Consider the following 18,304-nt stretch of genomic DNA (forward strand, 5'->3'; position numbering starts at 1 on the left):
AGGTACTGTGGCAAATATTAAAATAAAAATATTTGAATAATTTTTTGAATTAAAAGTTTGAATAAAATATTTGACTATTATTCACTGTAAATATTCACTGTCTCTTCCTGGGGGAGAATTATACTTCCCTATCTTTTGATCCCAATCTATGTGAACAGACAGAAATTTTTAAGGTTCAGCATGTGGCTCACCCTGTTTTTTCTTATCTCTCTGTCATGAGAGCTGGCATGTTCCAGACAGAGGTTATTTTAGCAGCGTAAGGCCTGGAGATGGAGCTGAGGCAAAGTTGGCCCAGAATGAGACACATAGTATAAAATTAGCAAGAAATAAACTTTTACTATAAGCAACTGAGATTTTGGGGTTGTTACTTCAGCATAACCCAGACTATTTTGACCCATATAGGTTTAAATGTTTGTGAATTTTGATTAATATTCTATTGAAGTACCAATTACATATCCTATAAGTGTTATATGTATATATTCTATGAGTACTTGGGGTTTTGTGAGCTCTGAATTATATTTAATACTACAATTTGCTTTCATTAATTTTTCCTGCATTGATTTTTATGTATAGTCAAATTTATATGAAAGATATTAGTTGTTAATAAAAACAAATTTAAACTGCCTTGAAAATAAAAAAAATTCTTAGCTCATAAAACTGAAAAACCTACACATAGATCATGTTAGGTATAGTTGATTGGCTCTCTGGTTTCATGTTTTTCACTTACCTCCTCTTTTCTCTGTATGTTGGCTTCATCCTCAGATTGTTGCAAAATGTTTTACTACATGCTTTCTTATTCATATTCCAGAGGAGAGAGAAGGCTTCTTTTAAAAAAACAAATAATTTTTTCTTTAATTGGACTGACTTAGGCAATATGCCAGTTTCTGAAGAAACTTGTGTGACTGGAGGGACACTGTGCACTCACTGATTGACTCAGATCTGAGATACATGTCCTTCCCTGATCTAAATCAGAAGCCATCCCTGGAGCTTGGAGGGATATTGTATTAATATGGGAAAGGTAGCTGCTATAGCAGACGAATCCCAAATTCTGACTTATACAATGAATATTTATTTCTCAATCATAAACTAATATAAATGTTCCTAATCCTCATGATTGGTTCATCTCCAAGAGGTTACTCAGGGATCTTAGTATCTTAGGGTTCTTCTATCATCATCACAGAGCTCCCAAAGTTGCTGTAAAGGAAAAGAAACATTGGGGAAGACACATTCACTTCTTAACTGCATTAGCCCAGAAGTGACACACATCACTTCTGTTCACATTTCATTGGTGAGAACTAGTCATATGAGCCCTCTTAGGTCAAGAGAAGGGTGAAATGTGGTCCTTGGTAGGGCATCTGCTTCCCAGCATGCACTACATTCTGTGGAAGGGAGCATGACTCTCTGGTGTCAGCTAGCCAACTCTGCCACAGATGTTAATCCCACCCATGTGGCACAAAGGAAGAGTAATGGAGTGAATGTTGGGGAGGCAACTGACCATGTCAATCACACCAGGGAACCTAGTCTTGATGTCAGGCAGGCGTTGATTTGTGCTGAAGCAGATGTGTGAGCCCTCTATTGCCTATTAGACTAACTGATGTGATCAAAGGACCATATATTACTTAAAAGTAACTTCAGATCTTTTAAGCTAGTAAATAAATAATTTCTTGTAAGATGGCAGGTTCTTCTCTCTTGAGGAACAAACGAGGGCCAAGACTCAGGTGGTGTGTGAAGTAGGGTGCTCTTTCTCAGCCATGGTGTGAGGTGGCAGAAAACAAACATGTCATTCATGTACAGGAGGTCACTGGGGATGAAGTCAGGAGAATGTGTGCTTGAGGGTCAGGGCCGTGTGCAGAGTGAGAACTAAATTATGAAGTCTGCATTGGGAGAGTCTTGAGGAATAAGACAAAGCAGAAGAGTAAGAGGAAGGGGAGTAGTTAGGTGGAAGGAGGCTTTAAGACATTCCAGAAATGAGTCCAAATGCCAGTAGATGTTTATGTGCGCTGAGAGTATAGGCAAACCAATGAAAGAAATACAGCTAACTCTAATATCTATTACATAAGAATTTTGACTATCAATTGCTTTAACCTATAAGTTCTGTGGGGCCTTTTCTTATCCTCAGGTGTCAGATTAAATATTTCTCCAGAGAGACTTTCCTTGATCAGAATGTCCTCTACACCTGCCATCGATTCTTTATTACTGTATTCCACACCAAAGTTATAATCAATTGTTTACTTGTTTAGAGACGATCTTTCATATTGGATTGCAAGCTTTATGGTAGCAGAGGCCATGTATCCTTTGACCCCAAATGCATACCCATTACCTTGCACTGTATGTGGAATAATTTTGAATGAATGGCATGTTTAATATTTTATGAGCCGTTGGTTGTAAATATCTATTGATTTTTTTAAATTTGAAGAGTAGCTCCTCCAATCCAATTAAGACCACAAAAGTTAGAGAAATAAATTATTTTAAACTTTTAAAATGTAAAGATCACATGTAATTAATTTGTGATTTATTATCATTCCAGTTGAGTGTATTTGAAGTTAAGTAAGATTTTGCTATTGTGTGATGTTCTCCAGCAGGCTCTAGGTCACAGTGCTGGAGAGTTCAGTTCTTCTGGTTGATCTTTATTTCAGAGTTTGGAGTCCATCATAGCCATCCAATATCTGAAGCCCGTGGCAACTTGGCTGTCAGTTCTTGGTACCCCTGGGTCATCTTTGGCATTTCCAGGACTCAAACAAAATAGATTCTAGTAGCCACAGTCTTCATCTTGGGTCTTATAGTTATCTATTTCTGTGTAACAAAACAATACAAAACTTAGTGACTTCAAACAAGTTTATTATTACTTCTTGCAGTTTTGGGAGATTATCACTTGGAGTCTCATGTGGTTTCAGTCAGATGTTGGCGGGGACTGCAGTTATTAGAAGATTACTGAACTGGACTTTCAAGGTGGCCCAATCCAAAGGCTGTTGATACTGGCTGTCAGAGCTCAGCTGTGGATCTAGACTGGGGTAGCTCAATAGAATAAATTCAGTAGAATAAATATTCTGGACTAGTTGGGATTTCTGGGCTTCTTCCTACCATGAATTATGAGGCTTCTCCATTTTTGGCGTGGACTTCTCACAGCCCTGTAGCTGGATTAGTGGAGGACCATTCTAAGACATGAGGCTATTTATAGTATAGCATTGAAGTCATGTTGTGTCACTTCCACTGTTTTCTATTGGTCAAATACAAATCACAGGGCTAGCCCAGATTCAAGGGAAGGGGACTACACAGGGCATGGATAGCAGAGTTCATGGTCCAGAGCATATTTAGAGACTAGCAACTATAATCTAGAAATGAGCGAATCATAGTCTAGAACAGGGGTGGGCAAACTTTTTGACTCGAGGGCCACAATGGGTTCTTAAACTGGACCAGAGGGCCGGAACAAAAGCATGGATGGAGTGTTTGTGTGAACTAATATAATTTCAAAGTAAACATCATTACATAAAAGGGTACGGTCTTTTTTTTTTTTAGTTTTATTCATTTCAAACGATTTAGAGACTAGCAACTATAATCGTAGTTTGCCCACGGCTGGTCTAGAATGTTAGGCCAGGTCTTGTCATACAAGACTGTTCATTCTATTCAGAGGCTGTCCATGTTTGTTTGGGATCATGGTGGGGATGGGGAAATGCCTCTGTCAGTGGATCAAATCTCAAGGGATGAATCTGGAATTGTTTGTGACTAAAGATTTCCTAAAATATCAGGCAACTGAGACAAGGAGAGCTTAATTCTTCCAAGTCTGCTGCACCTGATATAATCTGGGAGGCCAACCAGGGATAGGAATAAGAACCTTTGAAAGTCTAAAGGTTCCGGGGGTGTGCTTTCCTAGTTGGCAGTTATAAACTGCTAAGGAGTGGCTGCACTGTATTCAGAAGTTTGCCTGACCCTGAAATTCAATAGAATTAATATCCTAGACTAGTTGGGATTTCTGGGCTTCTTCCCAACCCTGAATTATGAGACTTTTCTCATAATTTGTATTTGAAATTAAGTAAGATTTTGCTATTGTGTGATGTTCTCCAACAGTCTGTAGGACATAGTGCCAGAGAGTTCACTTCTGCTGGTTGATCTTTATTTTAGAGTTTGTTTAGAGTTTGTAGTCAATCATAGCCCTCCAATATCTGAAGCCCAAGTATTTCTTTTTCATATTCCATGAAAAATGTATCCAGGCATTGTTCTGGTGCATTAGAAAAGAGTAGTAATTGCTGGGAGTTAACATATGTTTGTCACAGCAAAATGCTCCCTTACTCTTAAAAAAAAGAAAGATTCTTGCTAAGGGAATGGTTTAGACATTGCAAACCTTGGGTTCAGGAAAGCATTTTATAAAGTCTCTTTATGTCTTTGCGGATAAGGTCATAAATGTAGGCAGGGTGAGTTAGACAGCTGATGAAATAACCATATCTCAAGGTCTGTGGATCTGTCAAGCTGGGGAGACTCTTTAGCTGAGGGCTGCAATAATCTGTCCTTGTTCCTACATTATTTCACATCATTATCTATGACGCAGATAGAATGCTTTTCAGATGACTTCACTGGGAGATATAGCCAATGCAAAAGATAACAAAGTTTGCTCCAAATTATTTTGTCAAATTGGAACTCTGCCCTGCGGCCTGCAAGGTGCCACTCAATAGACACAGATGTAAAATCGTTCATTAAGTTTTTAAAAACCAGTGGCATAATTATGGGAAGGCTTGAGAGCAGAGTCCAGTGAAGGCCATTCAGTTGAACAGAAGCTGTATATCAGTTAGGCTATCATGCAGCTTCTAAAATGCTGGCAATATATTAGGGTGCAATAAAGACATTAATTATGATAATGACCTGCTCCTTTATACTCTGGATGAGTCAGAACATATTCAGAGAATGGCATACAGTATTGGTTGCTACTTTCGAAGAAGGACATTGACAGCCAGAGTTTATGCGGAAGAGGGTATAATAGATTACAAAGAGGTTGGAAGCCATGTTCTAGAGAAACTATAGAACTAACTAGGGACATTACATTTTACACATTCAATGACTATTTGAACATTCAAGCTAGGAGAATGTGCAGTATTTGAGAGTGGTCTTGAAAGATGGATCCACTTTTGATAGTTAGAAATGTGGAGGGGCAATGTAGAGAAAATTGTGTGAGCTGAGTCAAGGAATTGTGAGCTTTGTCTAGGCAATGATGAATCATCTATTTTGTTTTAAACACAATGGTCCAAGGCAGGTAGTAGTGGGAGATGAGACTGAAAAAGCAGTTTGGGGGCAGATGGTTCAAATCTTGGATGCCACACCATAGGGTGAGTATTTACTTTGGTTGGCAAGGGGGAGTAGTCTGTGGTTTATAAACTAAGAATAATTATGGTAATAATAATAATACTGTAAGCTAATGAACAATGTTCTAAGCTTTTATATATATTAGCTCATTTAACTTTTACAATAGCCCTATGAATTGCACATTGTTATGGTCCTCATTTTTTATTTTTTTTTTCAATCCTCACCTGAGGATATGTTTTCATTGATTTTAGAGAGCGGAGAGGGGGTAGAGAAACCTCGATGTGAGAGAGAAACATTGGTCCGTTGCCTCCCCTACATGCCCCGACTGGGGTTCAAACCTGCAACCTAGGGGGTTCAAACCTGTACCCTGACAGAATTGAACCTGCAACCTTTTGGACAATGCTCCAACCAACTGAGCCACCTGGCCAGTGCTGGTTCTCATTTTATAGATGAGAAAACAGAGGCACAGAGGTCACACCATTCATAAATGGTGGAGCAGCAGCCTGGCCCCCATGCGAGATGCATTCCCAGAGCACTGGATGCCCCATGAGCCCACGTGGGCTGATCTGCCTGCTGAGCTACTTCTCAGTGCCTGTGCAACTCTGAGAACACCCCCCAGTATTCTCTACACAGCTTGTCCTGGACTAGCATTTCACTTCTGACTTCTACTTGGAACTACTCAACAGAACAACAAGATGCTGGAGATAAAGGAAGCAGATGATTAAAAAAAATGATTAAGAAGCTGTGTTTACTTTTAGGATTTTGAGGTCTTTCAAGTTACAGGTTTGAACAGTGAGTCCTGGGCGGTGCATCCCGACTCTGGTTCACTGCCAAGAGTTGGGTGTGTCCAGCACAGAGGAGTGATTTAAGAGTAATTTAAGCCTAAGTACTCCCAAATGAACATTACCCCAGTAGCATAAGGTTAAATTCTGGGTTTGCAAGGCCCCAAGCAGACATTTAAAAAAGAGACCCTTTGGCCCTTTGTTCAAATCCCACTGATGTCTGGCTGCCTTGCAATTCTGGTGCTACTTGGGTGGCATTTGATGTCTTGGAGAGAGGAAAAAGCTGACTGGAACTAGGGCCTTCTATCGTCCACTGTTTTCTCTCCTGTATCCTTACCAGTGAAGCCTGGTTAACATCATCAAGTTAGAGTTTAGCTATTTAAGGGAAGCTTTGGGTTGGGGGGTACTAAGACAGGAAGTGTGGGCTTAATAGTAACTTTGATAAACTTAGTTGTTATGCTCTTATATACACAGTAGAGGCCCGGTGCACGAATTTGTGCAAGGGTGGGGTCTGGCCAGCTCGCCCAATCAGGGCTGATCAGGGCTGGGCCAGCTGGAAGGAAGCGAGGTGGGAGGTGGGCCAGCCGGCCCCACCCCCAATTGGGGTTGGGGAGGCCGATCAGGGCCAGGCAAGCAGGGGGAAAGGAAGGGCCATAGGCCATTAGCCAGCTGGCCCTGCCCCGGATCGGGCCTGTTGGCTAGCCACTGCGTGTCATAGGGACTGGTCGTTCAGGTCGTTCCGGTTACTTGGCTTTTATACATATAGATTAGCTTAAAAAACTTGCTGGAGCATGATTTCAAAAACTCTGTAAATGAGGGATAAAACCCAACCTACTAACACTGACTAATAAAGTTCTTTATCTTATTGCCAGCCAATGTGTGTGTGTGTGTGTGTGTGTGTGTGTGTGTGTGTGTGTGAGAGAGAGAGAGAGAGAGAGAGAGAGAGAGAGAGAGAGTTAGAGTCTTGGGAATATTTATATTTAGCCTAATGACTATTTGTTTTGGGAGGACCTAAAGTTAGTCCAGCCAATAATGCAATTTTTCTCTCCCATGATAATGCTTAAAGAGTAAACTTCTCAGTGTTCTCCTTCCTACTGCCCCCATCCTTGCGGCTGGTGGTGAATGAATATCATGTCATGTCTAGGAGTTTATCACATAGCTTTATTCTGAATATTGACTCACCAGGATGCTTTCAGGGAAGTGAAAGGGAAGGAGTAAGTGAGAAAAGACGACAGCAGGTCCACGAATGGCCCCATTCTGTGTGGTGGATTCTCTGGCTAGCAACAAGACTGCTGTGTAAATGCTTAGGTACACCTTTTCCCAACCCCTTTCCTGTGTGCCTAGGTTCACAACTATTTACTTCTCTTTATCCTCTTCCTTTATAGGTCTTACCTTGTTTCCTCTCTGACGGTTCAACTTCCTCCTGTCTGTTTCTGTTTCTTCATTTTAATTTTACCACTTCACCTTGACCCTCAACCTTAGTCATTTCTTCCTGAGCTGGCTGACATGAAAAATGGTCACTTTACCCCAGGCACACTGAGATCAGATCACGGGACAAGGCAAATGAAATCCCCGACATTGGATGTTGGGGTATTTTGGGGACTATCTTCCCAGTGGTTTATATATACAGGATGAGTGTGTGGGGATTTATTCTGTGCTTTGCTTAGGGAACAGGCAGTGCCCAACCACCGGAGGAATATAACCCACGTAAGATGATGCCCCACTCTCCAAGCACCTTCTGTTCCTTGAATCCCACTTCTGTGGGTTGACATTTGAGCAAGAGTAGGCATTCTTCTTTCTAATTCATTTAACACACACGCCCATCTATCTGCTGCTAAGATGTACGCACAGGAGATAAATGGGAACATGAGGATCATTTTGTACTTGAGTTATATCATTGCTGACTTCCTGAGAAGCCTGTTCAAACGACCAGAGGATGTTAACCAAATTGACAATGTGTTTCTCTGAGGTAAAGTGAGCAAAACATCTGCTTTTATAATAGTCTGCTAGCCTCGATAGGCATGGGCTGTTTTGTTGTTCCAGAAGACTTTCACGCAAATATACTGGTGAGTTTCAATGGCTTGGAACTTCCTGTTTTGTGATTTTTAAAAAAAATGCCTTTGGAGAGTCGGTAACGTTTATAGAATTCTGTGTTGCTTGAAATGTCTTCTCAGTCCCTAGGTTATCACAGGAGAAGATTGATTAGGAAGCTACACGGGATAGAAAGCAGATGAGAGGCCCATTGCTCTCCTCCTTTAGTACATAGCCTTCGTTGACACTATTGTGTAGTACAATGAGCCTAGTGTTAGAGACTCCAGGGCCAAGAAATATAGAACATTGGGCAGACAAGCATCCTACAGAACATTCAGAAAGCACATAGGAGCCTTTTGCTTTTGATTTACCACCTTTGTTCAGATAGGGCCTCAGGAAAACCAAGTCCAACAAAAATAAAGAGCTCTGGGATGAGCTCACTGAGATAGGTTGCCATGAATTTCATGGAGCATTTGAGGGACATAATATTTAACGGTGATCTTGGCAGATAGAACACTTTTTTCTGGTCTTTGCACGTGAAAGCTGTGACTCTGGCCAAGCCACTGTTTAACTCAAAAGCATAAGCTTGGAGGATCTGGAGTTTTAAATTCATCACCCCTTGTATGTGATCTTGGCCAACTGCCTTCACCTCTTTGGACTTTGAGTTAGCCCATCTGTAAAATGGAGCTATAAATGTAATTTGTTCTCAGAAGGATTGCCTAATTGGTGGATGCTAGCTGGCTGGTGAGAGGAGGGAATATTTTGCATGGAGGACAGTGCTGTTGAACTAAATGACTGAATGAATATCATGTCATGTCTAGGAGTTTATCACATAGCTTTATTCTGAATATTGACTCACCAGGATGCTTTCAGGGAAGTGAAAGGGAAGGAGTAAGTGAGAAAAGATGACAGCAGCTGCATTTGCTTGCTCTCAGTTCAAGCTGTGTCTGAGCAAGCATTCCCCTCCATGCAAGCCCAGTGCTGGGGTACACAAGATCCCTCAACTCAGGCAACTTGTGGAATTTGTGCTCAGGACATGATAGAGAAAGAGTCTAAGTGTTGTCGTTCTCCCTGAAATGGGAAAAAAGAAAACAAAACATCACAACAGACAAACTCAGCCCGTGTTTCCATATCATTAGCATGGGGTTTCCTGAAATGTGGAGTTTAGACTAGGACAAAAAAGGGAGTGATTTTGGTGAGTCACAGGCTGAGTACTAGATAGCTTTGAACCAAGAAGTGAGAGTCAATTCCTTTCAAGCTCTCTTTTAGTCCTTCTCACAACTACAAGAACAAATGTAGGCGAATATACCAATGTTCCTATTCAACAGAAAAACAGAGGCTTAGTAGCATAACAGAATTTAGCTACAATTTAATCCCCCCCTACCCGCCCCTGTTCTTTATACCTTTCCCTCTATTAGAGCAGATGATACTGGTTTCCCATTTGAAATTGTTCCTTTAAAATGAGTGCTTGAAGAAAATCATTAAGTATCTATTGCCCAGGTGCCATATGGGTAATTCTCAAGGAGAAACTAAGATGAATAAAGTTTGGGAAACACTTTAATACCTTAAGGGGCAAGGCTGGGATTTGAAATCAGGGCACTGTGTCCAAGTATGCGCCCCCCTCCCCCCCGTGGTATGCCTGTGCACCCTACACAGCTGAGCGCAGCCCACCAGGACAGTTGAGGACATTGGTATGCTTCATGAGGATGAATTTTGGGGCAGAATTTCTAGAATAGTAGGTTCTCCTTCCCCATGACTAGTAGAGATGAAGAGGAAAATGCACCACACTGCATCTCTCCCATGGGTCACTTGACAAACCCAGGTGACTTAGTAGGGTAGCCACTCAGTGAGTCCTGGCAGACCCCGAGCCTGTGTGTCCTGAATTCTCTGCACCTGTGCCATTAGCAAAGCATTTTGGGTTTTCAGCAGGGATCATGTTGTCCCCTTGTTTGGCTCTCCCTCAACGTCAAGGGCATAGCAGTTGCCAATGACTTTGAAATGGCATGGAGGTCATGACAGAGAGTTACTCTGTGTTTCCCCAGATGTGAAGAGAAGGCAGGCTTCTTTCTTCATTCTGTTGGGGTGGGAGGGTGTCACAAGCCATTCTCACTCCATCTGCCAGTCGTGTTGGGACTTGTTCAGATGGCCAATGGAGGAGCGGGCAGGGACCTTCCCTTGGCAGGGCTCCGAGGAAGGGCTGGCAGAGGTGGGCTGCAATGGGAGCTGGCATTCTGCTCTTCTCTGAGGCCCTGCTTTGATGGATGGCCAGGCAGCCTGCACAGACCACCCAGCGGTGGCCGAGGTGTTGAAGCATGTCCCCGTTAACTCCTCGCTGGGCAGTGAGCTGAGGAAGGAGCAAAGCCCAGGAAACGGGCCTCAGTGGCACTGGTGGAGGTGGAGTGATCAGCTGCTAAGCTTTCTGCTTGTCCCAGCCATTCAGTATTTCCAGAGGCAGTGTGTTTGGAATCTTAGCAAAAGAGGCCTGAGGGGGGGGGGAGATGGGCTTTCCATAGACGTGCTACCTACATACCCATTCTTGTGTACACATGGCCTTATTATCTCAACCTTAAGAACACTTAATGAACTAAAATACACCTGTTCCAACAGTAGAATCTCTTGGCTGGGAGAAGAGCTGTTTACTATTCAGTGTTGAGTAAACATTTGGGAAGTGCAGGGTGGTGCTAGGGGGACACAGGCTGACTAGGGTGCATTGTGCCCTGGTTTTACTTTCATGAAAGGCCTCACATTTCATCATGTGAGACTTTCTCCAAATGAAGGTATATATACTGAAACAGAGATACACTGAGCCTTGAACCAAGCTCATCATAAAATTTTAAACTTGTGTTCCACTACAAAACTATCTGGTCTGAATGGTATTGTGTTTCTTCTAGCAAGTAGACAAATCTTATATACACATTTTTACTTTTTAAAATATATTTTTATTGATTTCAGAGAGGAAGGGAGAGGGGGAGAGAGATAGAAGCACCAATGATGAGAGAGAATCATTGATCAGCTGCCTCCTGCACGCCCCCTACTGGGGATGGAGCCCGAAACCTGGCAGGTACCCTTGACTAGACTGAGCCAAACCAGCTAGGGCTATATAGAGATTTTTAAAATGCAGAAAGCATATATTAGTTACATGTAACTACTGTAAATATACCACAGTTTTTGTAAAGGCATTTTGGTCTTTTTTCTCCTCCTCTCCCAATCATCTGGAGAAACTTCAAACAACAACAACAAAAAAGTGCCAAGAAGGAGCAAGAGAATGAACAGGAGAGGAGGGTGTGCTGTGGAGATTAAGTGCTTTGAGTTTTTGGCAAACAGAACAGCATGGAGATCTATTCTGCTCCTGCATGTCACTTGGGATGTGTACTAACAAGCCAAACTTTGCTTCCCAGGAGGATGTGCCTCCAAGTACAGTGGCCATAGACGAATGCTGTGCATTTGTCCACTCCTCATTCTACTCCTCAGGGCCCAACAGCCAGCTTTCCGGTCTGCAAGGGCATCTGTGCTTCCCAGTCTCCGGGCCTTTGCATGCGCTGGATCTCTAGCTTGGACCGGGAGTGCTCCTCCCCCTGAGCCCCTTCTGGAGGACTTAGAATTTTCCTATACACCCCAGAGCACTCGCCACCGCTTCTTTGAAACCTGTGGCTCACAAACCCTGCACTCGCACTGTACCGAGGAGTGAACGGTTCCTCCCCTGAGATGCCTCCGCGCCTTGTATGTACTTGACAATGTATATAATACCTGTTTGTGTCTCACCCCAGGGCGTGCTTCCTGTACACGGCCACGTCTTATTCATCTTTGAATCCTTAGCCAAGTAACGTGCAAAGGCAAGGTGCTCCATAAGCGTTAAATCTAATGGGGTCTTTGAATAAAATGATGAGTGTAACCTCTAACACTATAAAAAATTAAACAAAAACCCTCAGAAGCAACAATGTGCACTAAAAATTAATTTGAAAATTTCCTTCCATGTACAGTTAGCAAAGTACTTTACTTTTATAGGCCTCTCCTGTGCTATAAAACTCCGGAGTATTCTAAAAATATTTAAAAAATAGGCATTTAGAACCTCTTTAATGAACTACTTCCAAATGTGGCTAAGATGTTTGAGGCTTTCCCCACAGCAGGTAAAAACCAGCATTGGAGCTGAAGACCAGGAAGCTGGGAATTCCGGCCCAGAGGTGGAGAGGAGGCAAGTGGAGGTTCCACAGGTGTCAGGCGACACAGCTCTTGGATCCTCTCTGGGCCATGCTGGGAATACATGGTTAAAGGGCCAAAAGGTTCCTGGGAGGCTGTTTGGTATGGAGAGCTGCTTCCCGGACACCTGCAAAATAGTTGGTGCCTCTCAAATCCTCTTCCCCGTCCGACTGTGGGTGTATGCTGGCGTTCTGAAGGCCGGCCACCTCACCTACCATCTGTCCCGGCGGCTGCTCACATCTGAAGTGTAAATCAGGCTTTATCTACCACCTCATGGCACTGTAAATTCATTCTTGTCCTCTCTCCTGATTTTCGAATGGGCCTTGTTTATAAGTGCTTTATGGTAAAGGGTGTTTGAGGAAGCCATTAGTCTATCTCACAAGTTAATGTTCTGAAGAACAAAGGCTGGTCTAAAAATGAGCAGGAAGCAAAACATAAAGAGGGGGGCTACTTTGAGGACAAATGTATCTTAAAGCAACAGGATATTCACTCACCATTCCCTCCCAATTATTGTTAATTTTTTAATTGGGGGTGTGTGTGAACCCCCAAAGAGAAGTATTAATTATTTTATTTGCTTTCTAAGAGTTTAGTGTAAAATGTGGCCATTAGACCCTATTATTATTAGGATTTCAGTATTATATTCCAATTTATTTTTTATTTTATTTAAAAAATGTTTTTTTGATTTCAGAGAGGAAGGGAAAGAGAGAGGGGGGAGAGGGAGGGAGGGAGTGAGGGAGAGAGAGAGAGAGAGAGAGAGAGAGAGAGACATCAATGATGAGAGAGAATCATTGATCAGCTGCCTCCTGCACGCCCCACACTAGGGATCGAGCCTGCAACCCAAACATGTGCCCTGACCGAGAATCGAACCGTGACCTCCTGGTTCATAGGTTGACACTCAACCACTGAGCCTTGCCGGCTGGGCTTATATTCCAATTTAGATCCAGATTGCAATCCTTCATTTTTTTTCTTGTGTGAGGAACAATAACTTGATATTTTATTAATTGTTTACTTTAATATTTGAGTAAAGCACAACTATGTAAAACCCATGTAAGCATTTTCCTATGCTTGGCTATGCCAGTGTGTATCTACCGCAGTGTGGAAAAGCACTAATTAAGTTGTTAGGTAACATCCCTCCGTATCACTTTGAGGCACGACCATGTGAATAGTGAGAAGGTTAAAAGCTGTGCTCCTCTCTCGGCAGCAGATGGCTTTTCACTCTTGCCTCATTTCTCAGAGGTTCTGCAAAAGCCAACCACATGAAATGACTTTCGCATCTCCTTTCAAACCTCTCCCTGCAGCGCCATTTTTGTTGGGCTGTGTACACCTGCTTTCACTAGACTCTGGTCTCATAAAACTGTCCGTGCTTCCTTTCACCAGAACACATTAGCATTGTTTAAAGCATCGTGCATCCCCCTTTTTTTGTAACTCCTTATAAGCAGAACTTATAAAGGTTAATTGCTTGGTCCTCCTTTAAGGTGATACAAATACAGATCAATATTAGTGACACATTGAACATTCACATCACCCTCATGTCCGTGTCCTCACAAGGACAGGATGTCTATGGAGACATATTTAGAACTGAGGAAGGGAAAACTCCAACTTATTTGAGAGATTGGGAATGGAAGGAGATGGAAGAGAAAACACAGGAAAGAAACCTAATGTTCACATAGTGTTAAGGGTCCAAGAAAAGACATCCAGAATTTTCATGGCCCCCAACATTTCTGAAATAACCAGGTGAAAGATGGAACCCTAAAGCCTGTTCCTAGAACCCAGGTGTGTTTTACGTGCTAAATCCTTAAAGACTTGAAATTGCTGCTATCAGGAGGGAGAAGGCCGGTGTGGCCTGTGAACAGACCTGTGAATTTCTCACTGCCGAGCCGTCCAGCTCAGGGATCTCATGCTCCAGCCAAGGCCTTTCTGTTGAGATGGAGAGGTATAGCTATACATGTGACATTTTCTAAGACTTTGTGACTTGCCAAACTCTCCATTAGCTACTTTGAGGACAAATGTATCTTAAAGCAACAGGATATTCACTCACCACCCCCTCCCAATCATTGTTAACTTTTTAATTGGGTAAAGTCAACTTGTGCCAGGCAAACATAGAGAAATTTATACTGATTATACATAGAACTGTGGAAAACTTTTACTATAAAATAATGAGTGAAAATAGAGATTTCAGGGTTGTCAGGTTTGGGGGGATGGTGGGGATAAGCTACACAGCAAACGTAAGACGATATAGCTAATGTTATAAATATATCCGTTTTTTTCCAATACTCCAGTTCTAAGCCAAGGGAAAAAAAATCTCAGGAGAAGATTATGGATATTTTTGCTCTTCATAATCATCATTTACATAAATGTATGAATAAAATGAGCCTTTGGAATTGATAAATGGCTGGCTATTACATACGAAATAATAGCTTATGTTATTTTTTTTCCAATATGCTAGGTTTTGGATGGGTAATCTATTTGATAATGAAATGGGAAGTTTGTATTTTTCCTATGCTCTCTGTGCCTCAGATGACCCCCCCTCCAAATATGGGAATAGCCTCTGCTTGCTTATCAATTGCCTTGAGAGTCTCAGATGGAAATGAAGCTCACATTGTTAAATATTTGTACTGGGTCTGGTGATAGATCACCTGAGCATATCCCTTCCTTAACAATTAACTTCAATTGAGAAGACATTTAGAGTCTTTTGGAAGACATTTCATAGCAAGTGAAATGATTTGTGGAAAGACTGTGAATTTTAGTCTTTCAGATGAAAGATGATAATGGGATTGAAGTCTTTCCTTTTGATTTATTCGTTGTGTTCCCATTTCTCACACAGTGAAACTTCATATTTTTCTGGGAACTGCACTTGCTTCAGGTCCATACCTGGGACAATTATTAGAGGGCTGGATTGCTTTATGGGCCCTAGGTTAAGACTTTGGGGTACATTTAGTATTCAATAGGTAAGGCTTAAGAGCCTGGCAAAAAGAGAACGCTGCTGTGAAAATAGCTTTAAGCAGGCAAAGGGTGAGAGTGAGAAGAAGGAACTAACCAGGAGATGTATTTCAGCATCTTGAATTGATATCTTTTTGGAGGAGGTGTGAGGAAAAAAATAAGTTATTGAGCACTCAGTTGGAAAACAGAGAGTCCAGAAATTAGAAAAAAGATCTAAAAAACAAAACCAAACCAAGAAGAAAAAAGATCTAAGCAGAAACATTGCTTTTCTCATAAATAACTTTCCCTATATGTTTGTTACATGGGACATGTTTATAATGGACTGTGTGGGCTTTTGTTTATCACAGCTGCGAAGGAACCAACCATACTGCTTCCTCAAGCCACTTTTTATCCCCCCAAGGACGAGCCCCCTCCTCTTTGAGCTCTGAAAAGGAGGGTTTGGAGCTTTGGGGATGGTTGGAGATTTCAATCTTGATGAGAAATTCCTTGTCAGTGACAAGTTGCCATAAAGCAGGGCCGTTTTCCCAGAGGGGCTGGTAAAAATACACACACATTAGTAAAGTAAAGCAAGAGGAAGACTCTGCCAGGGTGAGCTGTCCAGTTAGAAGTCGAAATGTTTGTGCACACCAGACAGTGTGTCTGGCTACCTCGAGGGAGGGTCCATGTTTGGTCTGGGAAAACAGTGCCATGTTTACCACCAGGGAAGGCCTTTGGATGAATAACAATGACCAGAACCCAACAGCCAGAAGAGGCTCCTTTTTAAATGGCTGTCTCTCAGGTTGAGTGGGAGTGCTTTCAGCATGCAGCACGGAGGTCGAGCACCTCCAGCAGCGGCTCCTGTCAGAGGTTAGCACACGAGTCTGTCAACCCAGGCACTTCCACGGGAAGGTGACCACCCACTTGATGGTGTTGCAGTGGTGATGCCCCACTTGTCTCTCAGTTTCCTTTCTTGGGGTATCTTTAGGGGACTCTCCAGTGTGGAGCAGTTGGCATATTCTAGAGCAGTGATTTTCAACCCGGGTGCCGCAAGCAATTTTTATTTTATTTTTATTGGTTTCAGAGAGGAAGGGAGAGGGAGAGAAAGATAGAAACATCAATGACGAGAATCATTGATTGGCTGTTTCCTGCACACCCCCTACTGGGGGTTGAGCCAGCAACCTGGGTATGTGTCTTGACTGGCAATCGAACCGTGACCTTCTGGTTCATAGGTCGATGCTCAACCACTGAGCCATGCTGGCCGGGATGCAAGAATTTTTAAAATATGCAATACCTGACTATTTAGTCAGGGCATTAACCTCTTTTCCCTTAGATTGTTAAATTAAAAAAAAATGACAATAGCCAACACGGCAATCACCATCTGGTGTGAGTGAATCAAAATTATACTTATTTTTTTGTCAGATCAGCAAAAAAAATATAACATATTTTTGGGTACGCCACAGAATTTTAGTAATTAGTTTGTGTGCCATGAGATGAAAAAGGCTGAAAATTGCTGTTTTAGAGAGCTGCCTCATCAATTCTCACTTTCCAACCAAAGACTTTTAAGATGCAAACAGCAAAGAGGGCAGTGTGTGATACTGGTGGAGAGGCACCGGTTATATAAAAGCCGGTGCTGAGGCCCCTCGGTGTGGCTCAGTTGTTTAAGCATGATCTCATGCACCAGGATGTCACCAGTTAGATTCCCAGTCAGGGCACATGCCCGGTTTTCCAGGCTCGATCCCCAGAAGGGGGCATGCAAGAGGCAGCAGATCTATGTTTCTATCTCTCCCTCCCTTCTTCTCCTTTCCTCTCTCTCTGAAATAAATGGAAACATATTATTTAAAAAATAAATAAAGGGGTACTAAATGCCAGTGCTGGTCAGGTCAGTATTGTGTAATTATTTATTTCAACTTTCCAAAAAGGAGGGGCGTTTTATTCAAGCCAGGCAGAATCAGCCTGTTTCCCAGCTGTGAAATTCGATTGATAAAAGTGTTAAGCAAAGGGCCGGGTAACTATGGTCTGCCAGGCCTCTGTGCCTTCCTCTCTGTGACCTGGGCATGTGTCAGGCCCAGACTGAACTGACCAGAAGGACTTTGATTTGATCACTGCTAAAGGTCAGGCACATAATGGGATCAGATGTGTCAGCAGAGGTGAAGTACATAGCATAATAGATTAACAGTAATTAAATAGTAGTGTTTAATAAGAGTCATCAGAGTTAAAGGCAGTTTTGGAATGATCAGCCTGGGAAGAGAAGAGAAGAGAAGGCATGAGGAAAGGAGGTGAGGAATATGTCAAGGAATAATTTTTTATTACACCAAAGGAAAGACCAGAGGAATTGTGTGTGTGTGTGTGTGTGTGTGTGTGTGCACGTGCGTGCGTGCTTGCTGTTTTTTTGTTTTGTTGTGTTCTAGATTATATATTTTTTAAAGGCAAAGAGGATAGGTAGAGGAGAATTAAATTTTATAACTTTATAAATGACCCCAAATCATCCTAATTCAATGTATGTGTTTCTAGAAAATGCAAACCACAAAGCCTCCAATAAAAATTACTTCAACAAATAGTTCAAACATTAATCTACAATTTCTATGGGATGAGAGTCTGGGTTGTTGCTGGTTTTTGATTTTTATGTAAATCATCAAACTCCTAGAATTGATTAATTGCTTGTTCAATGACAGCTGTGCAAGTTTGAAAGTTATAATTCTTCAATAATACAATATCATATTATTGTGAAACATTGTTTAGTAAGAGAGCACTTTGAACTAGAACTTATGAACAAGGCAGTTTGGGGGTATTGTAACAATCACATTTTCAGTATTACTTTTGTCAGTTTGCACAAACCATCCATGCTTGTCTGGATTGATATGTGGATTATCTAGATTCAAACTAGAATGACCAGGTGTTGAGAATGCAAACAGCTAATCAGGACTTTGTTGACCACACCATCTAGTGATGAAGAGACCAGGTGAGGGGCTTCCTGTCTACACTGCACTGGAACTTGACAAGTCTCAATGACCCAGGCTTCCTGTAGTATCCTTCCTAGTTCTCTGTGCCACAGGTATACGGGAAGGGAGTGTTCTGGATTTCAG

The 18,304-nt window shown here is 42.1% G+C and overlaps 1 protein-coding gene across 1 annotated transcript in view; it reads left to right on the forward strand.

Moving 5' to 3' along the window:
* Positions 1-18,304, forward strand: part of LOC111826073 (MDS1 and EVI1 complex locus protein MDS1) — a 276,522-nt gene that overhangs the window by 25,143 nt on the left and 233,075 nt on the right. The window lies entirely within an intron of this gene.

The sequence above is a fragment of the Myotis lucifugus genome, unplaced genomic scaffold (assembly GCF_000147115.1).
Source record: "Myotis lucifugus unplaced genomic scaffold, Myoluc2.0 scaffold_53, whole genome shotgun sequence".
NCBI lineage: Eukaryota > Metazoa > Chordata > Mammalia > Chiroptera > Vespertilionidae > Myotis > Myotis lucifugus.